We start from the raw sequence: 11,862 nt of genomic DNA on the forward strand, positions 1-11,862 counted from the left end.
GTTTCCTGGACCTGTCAGAGAACTGATGTTGCAAGGCAAACTGCTACCTTGAAATCTGGAAAGCCAAGCACATACAGAGAATTAGAGCTAGTATATGCTTACCAGGAGAACCCACTGGAGCCAAAAACTGATGGAACACTTAAATGTTAATATTAACTAATTGCTGGAGGCTGAGTGTGGACTAGTTGGAGAATGACAAACAACTGGAGGCTGGGAAGGGTGCATATTTTTATGGACTTTTTCTCTAGGCACCTACAGTAAAGACCTGAGAAAGATCTAGTGGTTTTATCAGGGGGAGGGGAAGAGAAAAGTTCTGAAAAACATCCAGAGCCTCCTCCATGACAAAAGCCTACTCTCCAGGGAAAACACTTAACCAGAGCCCATCCTACCCTGGAGAAGGGCATTTTCCCCAGTCTAGGGCCCTCTAGATTTCCTGTCTCACCTAAGGGGAGAGGAAAAGCTAAGAAACACTTGTGAAAAAAATCACAACACAGGGAAACAGACCCATTAAAAGAATGAGGTGCAATCATATTACAGAATGCTTCCTCTGCCCCACAACTTATCCCCATATGAACAGGGACCTAGTGGCTTACAGTTGAAATAGCTGTAAGACACAGCCTCTGAGAGAAGCCCCAGACACAGCCTCTTAGGGAAGCCCCAAATCAAGAGGTGGAGATAAAGGGGCTTCCCTGGTGGCACAGTGGTTAAGAATCCGCCTATCAATGCCGGGGACATGGGTTCGAGCTCTGATCCGGGAAGATCCTGCATGCCGCGGAGTAACTAAGCCCGTGCGCCACAGCTACTGAGACTGCGCTCTAGAGCCCTTGAGCCACAACTACTGAAGCCCACGCACCTAGAGGCCCTGCTCCGCAACAAGAGAAGCCACCACAATGAGAAGCCCATGTATCGCAACAAAGAGTAGCCCCTGCTTGCCGCAACTAGAGAAAACCCGCGTGTGGCAACAAAGACCCAATGCAGCCAAAAATAAATAAAATAAAAATAAATTTATTTTTAAAAAAAGAGGGGAGATAAAAATAAGGTCACCAGAGGAATTTGAAATCTATGACACATATAGTTACACTAAATACAGCCCAGCTCCTAGCCAGACTAACATAAAATCACACATTAAGGCCTATTTACCTTGGTTCCTATTACCCAATACATGATGTCCAGGTTTCAACAAAATATTAGACATACTAAAGGCAAGGAAAAAACCCAGCCTGAAAAGAAAAAGCTGCAGAACCAGAATCAGATATTATACACAATGGGGAGTTATCAGGCAGACAATTTAAAATAGCTATGGTTAATAGCTATTGTTAATATATTAAGGGATCTAATGAAAAAGACAACATGCAAGAACAGGTGAGTAATGCAAGCATAGAGAGGAAACCTCTAAAAACAAAAAACATGGTAAAAATAAAAATAAACTAGCAGAAATGAAGAACGCCCTTGATAGTCTCATCATTAAATGGGACATGGTCAAGGAAAGAACTAGTGAGTTTGAAGATAAGGCAATAGAAACTTCCCATACTGAAAGGAAAAAAAAAAAGTGAAAATAACAGACTGGAACATCCAAGAACTATTAGGGATTTCTAAAAAGGTGTACCATGTACATATTGGGAATACCAGAAGGAGAAAAAGTGGAGCAGAAATATTTGAAATTTGTAATGGCCAAGAATTTTCCAAAATTAGTGACACCAAACCATAGATCTAGGAAGCTCAGAGAATATCAATTAGGATAAATACCAATAAGCTTATACCTAGGCATATCATATTTAGGGGAAAAAAAGATCAATACAAGGAGGCCCATTATCATTATTACCATTTAAAATAGTTCTAGGAATCCTGTACAAAGCCACAAAGACAAAAAAAGAGGCAAAGGATTGAAAAAGGGATAAAGCTATCATTTATAGATAATCTGATTACTACCTAATTAAGAAAAAATTGTTAGAACTAATGAGAGCATTCAGCAAAGTTGCTGGATACAAGATCACTCTACAAAAATCAGTTGCATTTTTCTGTAACAGCTATAACCAGCAAACATGAGATATTATCCACAATAGCAATTTAAATTATTAAGTAATGACTACTTAAGAATATGTAAGACCTCTATGGAGAGAATTTTCAAACTCTAAGAGTTGATGATCTGAATAAATGAAGAGACATTCCCTATTCTTGGATAAGGCAGTTTAATATAAAGATATTAACTCTCCAAGTTAATCTGTAAATTCAACATAATCTAAAAATTTCAGCTGGTATGTTAACTAAACTTACTCTACAACTTATGTGCAATAATATGTCTATGAATGGTTAGATCAACTTCTGTTCAAAGAAGAGAAAACTCAAAGATTGGCATGTGTATATCTGGGAAATTAACATATGACAAGAGGGGCACCTTAAAACAATGGGGAAAAGTGGATTGTTTAAAATATGTATTAGGAAAACTGGTTCACTATCTGGACAAAAAAAATCCCTACTGTTGGGCTGCACACCACAGACTTTCAAGCCTTGTAGTTGCCTAGCCTTCAGAGGGAAGAAGAGCCTGGAGACAGTGCTAGAGTCATCAACAGTTTATTGGACAGGGGATCTTACACGTCCAAAGCAAAAGGTCCTGGAGTGACACCCCACTGTATATGACAGGCAGGACATGGCAGCAATCTTCGCTACTTGGGAGGAGACGGAGGCTACCATTTACGGGGGAATTGATGTCAGGTTGGCTCATCAGTTACCAGGGAAACCAGTGGCTGGGGCAGGAGGCAAGCACGTGGGCAGTTACTGACTAAGCCCTATAATTAAGAGGATTGGATAGTTATGTGAGTGAAGCAGGCCCTGGTTGAGCAGGGGATGTACAGAGAGCAAGAGAACAGCCATGGGTGGCCTGACTATACACTCCACCCCTATATACCCTGCACGACCCTTACAATCTTGGTCCACCCCTCTTCCATGATATCCCTGGGGCCAGGTATGTAGAGGTGCACTGCAACCAGGTACCACAAATGCAATACAGACGGCAGCAGCTAGAGAGTATCAGGCGTAAGATACCTACTACACTAAAAACAGGGATTTGCAGGACTTCCCCGGCGGTCCAGTGGTTAAGACTCTGTGCTTCCACTGCAGAGGGACGCAGGTTCAATCTCTGGTCGGGGAACTAAGATCTCGCATGCCATGCGGTACATCATGTGGCCATAAAAAAAAAAAAGGATTCACCAAGAGGTGGGCGATTTTGGAGCCAGGCACTTGGCATGCAAGACAGGAGGAAGGCGAGAGTCTTCAGTTGTCCCTACATGGGTTGTCACCCAGTCTGTGAACTGATTCCCTCCACCCAGGCTAGGACGAAATGTGAGATGTTTAACAGGCACCGTACAGGGGAGATCATGACCATTACGCAAAATAAAAGCAGTAACAGCATTCTGAGATAATACCACCCTGGCCTGTGGATTCTGTCCTGGCCTGCCATATCACCTGTCCACCCTCTGTCCCCATAGCCAGTGCCGAATACTGGAGAGGTGGTATAACAACGAACCACAGGGTTAATATAATGATGTCTTTCTCTAGTAGGGGGCCTGGGTTAATTACCTTAGTAGTTTTAGGTGGGGCCGGGTAGAAGACAGGTGAAATCTGTAAGTCCCTTTCTAATCCTGTTCCCCACGGGGCAGCAAACCCAAACCACCAGGGGCTTACCTGCTAGTCCCAGGGCCATTTCATAACGTATTCCTGCACTATGGGTAGATCCTGTGGTAAGGGCAGAAGCGAGTTATTGTCCTGACCAACAGCTGGCAATGGCCCTTCAGTCCTTCGGCGGTCAGCAGTTGAACTCAGATGGTGTTGACCAGTTGCCTCTGGGTTAACATGGCTTGGGCACTGGAATGATTGCTCCTGGGTTGTTAAGTTATCGTTCGTAGGACCTGAGTTAGCCTCCTGGTCCACATGTTGAGAGCGGGGTTCCCGTCTCAACTGTTGTTTTAAGTAGTCAATTAGCCTGGCAGCAGTGGGCTTGTAAGGTAGGTGGAAATGCTAGTGTATGTCATTTTTATCGACCCATTCCTGAACTTCATGGCCAGGAAAATGGGATCTTTGGTGGCTATCGATGTCCATGGGGATCCCATATGTCACACACAGCTGTTCTAGACCCGGAACAGGTTTGTTTTTGCATCGTTCAAAGACTTGGGTAGGCTTTTTATAATGTCCTCCACCTGTTGTAACACACTGTAGACTGAACATAGCTGTTGTCCCATCACACTATTTGGTTGCTCTGCCCCCTTCCACAGCTGGGACCAGAAGTCCAAGGGTACTCTCGTTATTTTGCCGTTGCCACAGGCCTTTACCAAACCCTTCTGAATAACTGGCCATGTCCAATTCACAAGCCTGTCCCTGAGTTAATATCCCTAAAGCCTGTGTCTGTAGTTGTTTAGGGGCTTGTATTTTGTAGATAATCCAGGTCCTTGTGTTTTGTCTGTATTCACCAGCCATCCCTGTGAAGTCAGATGAGTCACAAGCACGGGGCTGCTACTTTTAAACTGGAAAGAGACTCTGAGGTTAACAGAATATCATCAACGTAATGGAAGAAAAAGACATCTCTCATGGTAGTCAGCTGCCACAGGGCCCCACGTGCTACTGGATGGCCACCAGCATCACCCCCCCAATGTTCCATTCCCCATCCTACTTCCCGACATCCCGGCACTCACGGGTTTCATCAGCTTCCTGACTGGTTCACCAATTGTTGGGGTACGCCCCACAGGCCTGTAAGGCTTGTAATTGTTTAGCCTTGAGATGGAAGAAGAGCCTGGAGACAGCGACAGAGACATCAATAGCTTATTGGAGGGGAATCTTACACGTCCGAAGCAAAAAGTCCTGGAGCAACACCCCACTATGGCAGGCACGCAGGCAGGGCATGGCAGCAACCTTCGCTACTCAGGGAAGAGGGAGGCTACCATTTACAGGGGGAATTGATGTCAGGTTGGCTCATCAGTTACCAGGGAAACCAGCCGCTGGAGCAAGGGACAAGCAGGTAGGCAGTTACTGATTAAGCCCTACTATTAAGTGGATTGGATAGTCACGTGAACAGGGACTGGTCGAGCAGGGGATGTACAGAGAGCAAGAGAACAGCCATCTTGAGGGAATTCCCTGGCGGTCCAGTGGTTAGGACTCTGCGCTTTCACTGCCAAGGGCGCAGGTTCAATCCCTGGTAGGGGAACTAAAATCCCCCAAGCCGTGCAGTGCGGCCAAAAAAAAAAAGAGAGAGAGAACAGCCATCTTGAGTGGCCTGATCATACACTCTCCTACACCAAGATGCAAAGATAAGCCCTAGATGGTTTATCTTAGACCCAAGATTGAAAGGTAAATATAAAGTTTTTTTTTTTTAAGGGATAAGGCATAGTAGTTTTTTGTTTGTTTTTTAATATTTATTTATTTGGTTGCACGGGGTCTTAGTTGCAGCAGGCAGGATCCTTAGTTGCGGCTCATGGGGTCCTTGGTGGTGGCTTGCGGCTCCTTAGTTGCGGCACGTGGGCTCCGCATTTGTGGCATGTGAACTCTTAGTTGCGGCATGCATGTGGAATCTAGTTCCCTGACCAGGGATTGAACCTGGGCCCCCTGCCTTGGAGCACAGAGTCCTATCCACTGCGCCACCAGTGAAGTCCCTAAAATGTAAGGTTAATAAGAGAAAAATGTAGGGACTTCCCTGGCGGTCCAGTGGTTAAGACTCCAAGCTCCCAATGCAGGGGGCATGGGTTCAATCCCTGGTCAGGGAACTAAGATCCTGCATGCTGAGCGGTGCAGCCATAAATAAATAAATAAATAAAAGAAAAATGTAAAAGAAATAGTTTTGTGAACTAAGGACAAGGAAGAACTTTTAATATTTCAAAAGCACAAATCATACATTATAAACTGTGTAATGTGATTACATTAAAAGTAAGGATTTCTATTTAATGAATGGCATTATGGACAGAAGTGAATAACCAGATTACAGAATAGTGATTTACAATGTCAAAAATGGCAAGGAATTAATAGCTAGAATGTAAAAGGAAGTTCTACAAATTGACGATAAAAAGAAAACAATGGAAAATGGGCAAAGGAAATGAACAGGCAAACTCCAAAAGTTAATAAGTATATGAAAATAGCCCCAGAATCATTATAATCAGAGAAATACAAATTAAAGCCATAATGAGATATTACTTTATACTTATGATTGATGGGCAAAAATTAGAAAACTGGATAATGCCAAGTGATGACAAGGACATGGAGGTACAATAGGTGTAGCCATTTTGGAAGGAAGCTGACATTACCTGGTCTAATTATGTGCAGACCCTATGACCTATACATGTGTATGTCGATCCATTAAAAGGACATGTACAAGGGATATTCATCGTAGCATTATTTGCGGTGAAGTGTGGCAGGCAGAATAATGAAGCCCCTGAAGATGCCCACACCCTAATGCCCAGAACATGTGAATATGTTAATTTACATGGCAAAAGGGACTTTGCAGATATGACTAAATTTAGGGCTTTGAGATAGGGAGATTATCCTGCATTATGTGAGTGGGCCCAATCTAATGATCTGGGTCTTTAAAAGTGGAAAACTTCCCAGCCGTGGTCAAAGGGAGATGTAATTGCAGAAGGATGGGCAGAGAGATGCAGTGTGACAGAAATTAAAGACCTGAACATATGGAGAGTTAATCATACCCTGTTCATGGATTGGAGGGCACAATATTGTTAAATTGTCAGTTCTTTCCAAATTTACCTTTAGACTCAATGCACTTTCAGTAAAAATCCCAGCAGGCTTCTTGAAGAAATTGGCATGCTGATACTAAAATTTATTTGGAAATGCAAAGAACATTGAATAGCTAAAGCAATGTTGAAAAGGAAGAACCAAGTTGAAAGACTTATATTACCTGATTGCAAGACTGACTATAAAGTAACAATGGTATTGGCATAAGGATAGATCAGTGGAACAGAACACTGCAGAAATAATTAATTTTTGACAAAGGTGCCAATGTCATTCAATAATCTTTTCAACAAGTGGTGCTGCAACAACTGGATATTTCAGTGGAAAAATATGAACCGCGACCCTTACTTCACATTATACACAAAAATTAACTCAAAATGGATCATAGGCTTAAATATAAAAGTTAAAATTTAAAAACTTCTACAAGAAAATATAGGAAAAAAATCTTCACAACATTATGGTAGGCAGTGATTTCTTAGAACATAAAAAGCACTAGCCCTAAAATAAAAATAAAAAGATAAATTGGATTTCATCAAAGTTAAAATTTCTTCTCTCTGAAAGATACCATTATGACTCATAAGATGACAACTTAATAAGACAAAGTAAAAATGGGCAAAAGACTTAAACAGATGTGTCACAGAAGAAGATATACAATTGCCAATTTGATGGAAATATAAAATAGTATAATCACGTTGGAAAACAGTTTGGCAATTTCTTAAAAATTTCTCATACACTTACCCCAAGACCCAGCAATTCCACTTCTAGCTGTTTATCAGGAAAAATGAAAGCCTATGTCCACCCAAAGACAAAAATGCTCATGGCAGCTTTATTCATAATAGCCCCAAATTGGAAACAATACAAATGTCTAATGCATCTGTCAGGGGTCGATCAAAATATAGAAACCACACAGTAATTTAAACAAGGAAATTTTATTTTTTTTACAATGGTGTGTTAGTTTCTGCTTTATAACAAAGTGAATCAGCTATACACATACATATATCTCCTCCTTCTTGCGTCTCCCTCCCACCCTCCCTATCCACCCCTCTAGGTGGTCACAAAGCACCGAGCTGATCTCCCTGTGCTATGCGGCTGCTTCCCATTAGCTATCTATTTTACATTTGGTAGTGTATATATGTCCATGCCACTCTCTCACTTCGTCCCAGCTTACCCTTCCCACTCCCTGTGTCCTCAAGTCCATTCTCGACGTCTGCGTCTTTATTCCTGTCCTGCCCCTACGTTCTTCAGAACCACCTTTTTTTTTAGATTCCATATACATGTGTTAGCATACGGTATTTGTTTTTCTATTTCTGACTTACTTCACTCTGTATGACAGACTCTAGGTCCATCCACCTCACTACAAATAACTCAATTTCATTTCTTTTTATGGCTGAGTAATATTCCATTTTATATATGCACCACATCTTCTTTATCCATACATCTGCCGATGGACACTTAGGTTGCTTCTATGTCCTGGCTATTGTAAATAGAGCTGCAATGAACATTGTGGTACATGACTCTTTTTGAATTATGGTTTTCTCAGGGTATATGCCCAGTAGTGGGATTGCTGGGTCATATGGTAGTTCTATTTTTAGTTTTTTAAGGACCCTCCATACTGTTCTCCATAGTGGCTGTATCAATTTACATTCCCACCAACAGTGCAAGACGGTTCCCTTTTCTCCACACCCTCTCCAGCATTTATTGTTTGTAGACTTTTTATGATGGCCATTCTGACTGGTGTGAGGTGATACCTCATTGTAGTTTTGATTTGCATTTCTCTAATGATTAGTGATGTTGAGCGTCCTTTCATGTGTTTGTTGGCAATCTGTATATCTTCTTTGGAGAAAGGTCTGTTTAGGTCTTCTGCCCATTTTTGGATTGGGTTTTTTTTTTTTTTTTGATATGGAGCTGCATGAGCTGTTTGTAAATTTTGGAGATTAATCCTTTGTCAGTTGCTTCATTGGCAAACATTTTCTCCCATTCTGAGGGTTGTCTTTTCATCTTGTTTATGTTTTCCTTTGCTGTGCAAAAGCTTTTAAGTTTCATTAGGTCCCATTTGTTAATTTTTGTTTTTATTTCCATTTCTCTAGGAGGTGGGTCAAAAAGGATCTTGCTGTGATTTATGTCATAGAGTGTTCTGCCTATGTTTTCCTCTAAGAGTTTTATAGTGTCTGGCCTTATATTTAGGTCTTTAATCCATTTTGAGTTTATTTTTGTGTATGGTGTTAGGGAGTGTTCTAATTTCATTCTTTTACATGTAGCTGTCCAGTGAACAAGGAAATTTTAATGTTAAAAATTATCAACTCTACCACTGTAGAAGGTTTAAAGAGAAATCTATAGAATATTCTAAAGCTGAGAGAGTGTCCAAGGAAAGAACAAATTGGAAGGGGCCCTCTCCTTCAATCAGGAATTCAAACCTTGTTGAAAAATTTGTAATACGATGTGAGGTGTGCTGGGAGCCCAAGCCAGGCCTGGTCCATAGCCTCCAGGCAATTAGGAAACATCCCTCTGGGGTACTGGCTGGCAGGGAGCACCTTGGGAGAGTCTGAGTCAGGAACCTAATTGCAGGCTGAGTGATGAAGTCCTAGGATGTGTGTGCCCATGTCTGGAGGGTCACTGGAAACAGCCTTCCAGGGAGCTGGTGGTGGAGGCTGGCAGGTTGGTGCACAGGGAAATCAGAGGCCTGCTCATCAGCAGGATGGTGCCCGAGGTGCACAGAGTCTGCCATGGGAAGCTCCAGCGAGGTGGACACAGGGCTAGGCCTGGGGCTGTGAGCTCACAGGCATGTTCTGGACACACAGCTGGGACATAACATTAATGGATGCTCCCATGGACATGCCTCTGGCAGCAGTGCAGGTGGAGGTAGAGAAGCAAACAGAAGCACACTGGATCCAGGAAAAGCTTCTTCCTGCAGTGTCCCTCCACAGCGCCATCTACTGACACAGCTTAATATTGTACTCACTGCAAAGGAGAAACGCGAAAAGGGGGCTATCCAACTATCCCAGAGCAGGTATTGACGGGTAGGTTTGGAGTTGACAGGCAACAAATTGATAACTGTTGCAACAGGTGCAATGGAAAAGTAATTTGTGGAAGATTAGTGTAATGGGATATCACTCAGCACTAAATAGAATGAACTACTGATATGGGCAACAGCACAGACGTATGGCAAAAACGGCACGTTGAACGAAAGAAACCAGACACAAGAGTAAATACTGTCATATGAAATTCTAGACCACATGAGACTCATTTATAGGGAAAAATGTCAATCAGTGTTGCCTGAGGATTTGGGGTGGATGGTATTGACTGCAAAGGATCACAGAGGAATTTGGAGGAGATGATAGAAACATTCTAAATATATCTGGATTGTGGTAGTGGTTACATAGGTGTATGTATTTATCAAAATGCATCCAACTGTACCCTTAAAATGGATGCTTTTGTTCTGATGACCACAGTGAGTTTAATGAACATTGATCATCTCATATAGATACAAAAATAAAAGAAAAAGAAAAAAATATTTTTTCCTTGTGATGAGAACTCAGGATTTGCTCTTGTAACAACTTTTATATGTAACATACACCAGTGTTGATTATATTAATCATGTTGAGGATGCATTTTATTTTATGTAAATTATACCTCAGTAGTGTCTATTTTTAAAATATCATCTATAAATCAGATACCTGTGCTTGTGTAGGATGTAGAATACCATTGCCTTCCAAACCCTGCTACCTTGTAAATTCCAGGATAAAGGCCTTTTGAGAAAATCACAGCTTTGATCCAAACACTGGAAACCTCCCTCTTCCTGCAGGAGGTGGATTCTCAGAGCGGAAAAGCCTTAGAGGTCACAGAGGATTATTCTGGATTATTACTGGGAAACAGATGAGATGGTGGGCCTGGAAGGAAGTTGCCCAGGAAAGTCCAATCATGTTCTCTCTGGGGGTAGGCCCCTGCATTCTTCTCTAGCTCAGCCACCACTGGTCCTGCATCTTTCATGGTTTGGTCATAAGCACAGGTGGTGTGAGGGGACAATGACAAAGGGAGATGCCCTTCAAGACTGGCCAGCCCACCAGGCAGGGATAAGGGATGCAGGAGGAGCAACTTGCCTAAAGAAAAGGAACTCACTAAAGATCCTGACAGCGTCTGAAAGTGGGAGGCATCATGGATTGACATATAACAGTAACAACTGTGAATGGTAATACTAACAATTATGAGAACAAATTGTAAAGAAGTTGCAGAAGTCTGGCATGCAGCTCCCTTATAAATGAGGCCTAATGATGGGTAGTGACCCAGTAGCTAATGTTTGCTGGTGCTGGTGGTCGAGTGGAGAGCCCACAGTCTTGATTTGTATGTGTGTACTTGCCTCAAAACTCCACAAATCTGTAAAATATAGGCTGGTTATAAAAGTCTTCACCTCAGCAAAACCAAAAGAAATCTTGTGAGTTTGAGAATTTCAATTCCTAGGTCTCAGGCATATGAATGGCCCAGAGGGGGTTTACTGAACTTGCCTTATGAATATATGTATACAATGAACTATTTTTCCTCCTAACAAGAACATTTAATGTGAATAATGGAAGATTGACTAGAGCACCTTTTAACTCAGTGCTCCTAGTGCTGGGCACCCATCCCAGCGAGCTCCCACATGGTATCAAAATTGGGCATGACCCCGATGTTCATAGCAGCACTATTCACAAATAGCCAAGACATGGAAACAACCTAAATGTCCATCGACAAATGAATGGATAAAGAAGATGTGGTACATATATACAATGGAATATTACTCAGCCAGAAAAAAGAATGAAATAATGCCACTTGTAGCAACATGGATGGACCTAAAGATTATCATACTAAGTGAAGTAAGAAAGACAAATATCATATTATATCACTTATATGTGGAATTTAAAATATGACACAAATGAACTTATCTATGAAACAGAAACAGACTCACAGACGTAGAGAACAGACATGTGGTTGCCAAGGGGGAGGAGAGGTGGGGGAGGGATGGAGTGGGAGTTGGGGGTTAGCAGATGCAAACTAGTATATATAGAATGGATAAATAACAAGGTCCTACTGTATAGCACGGGGAACTATATTCAATATCCTGAGATAAACCATAATGGAAAAGAACATAAAAAAGAATGTATATAT

Source organism: Eubalaena glacialis, chromosome 3 (assembly GCF_028564815.1).
Source record: "Eubalaena glacialis isolate mEubGla1 chromosome 3, mEubGla1.1.hap2.+ XY, whole genome shotgun sequence".
In the NCBI taxonomy this organism is placed as follows: Eukaryota; Metazoa; Chordata; class Mammalia; order Artiodactyla; family Balaenidae; genus Eubalaena; species Eubalaena glacialis.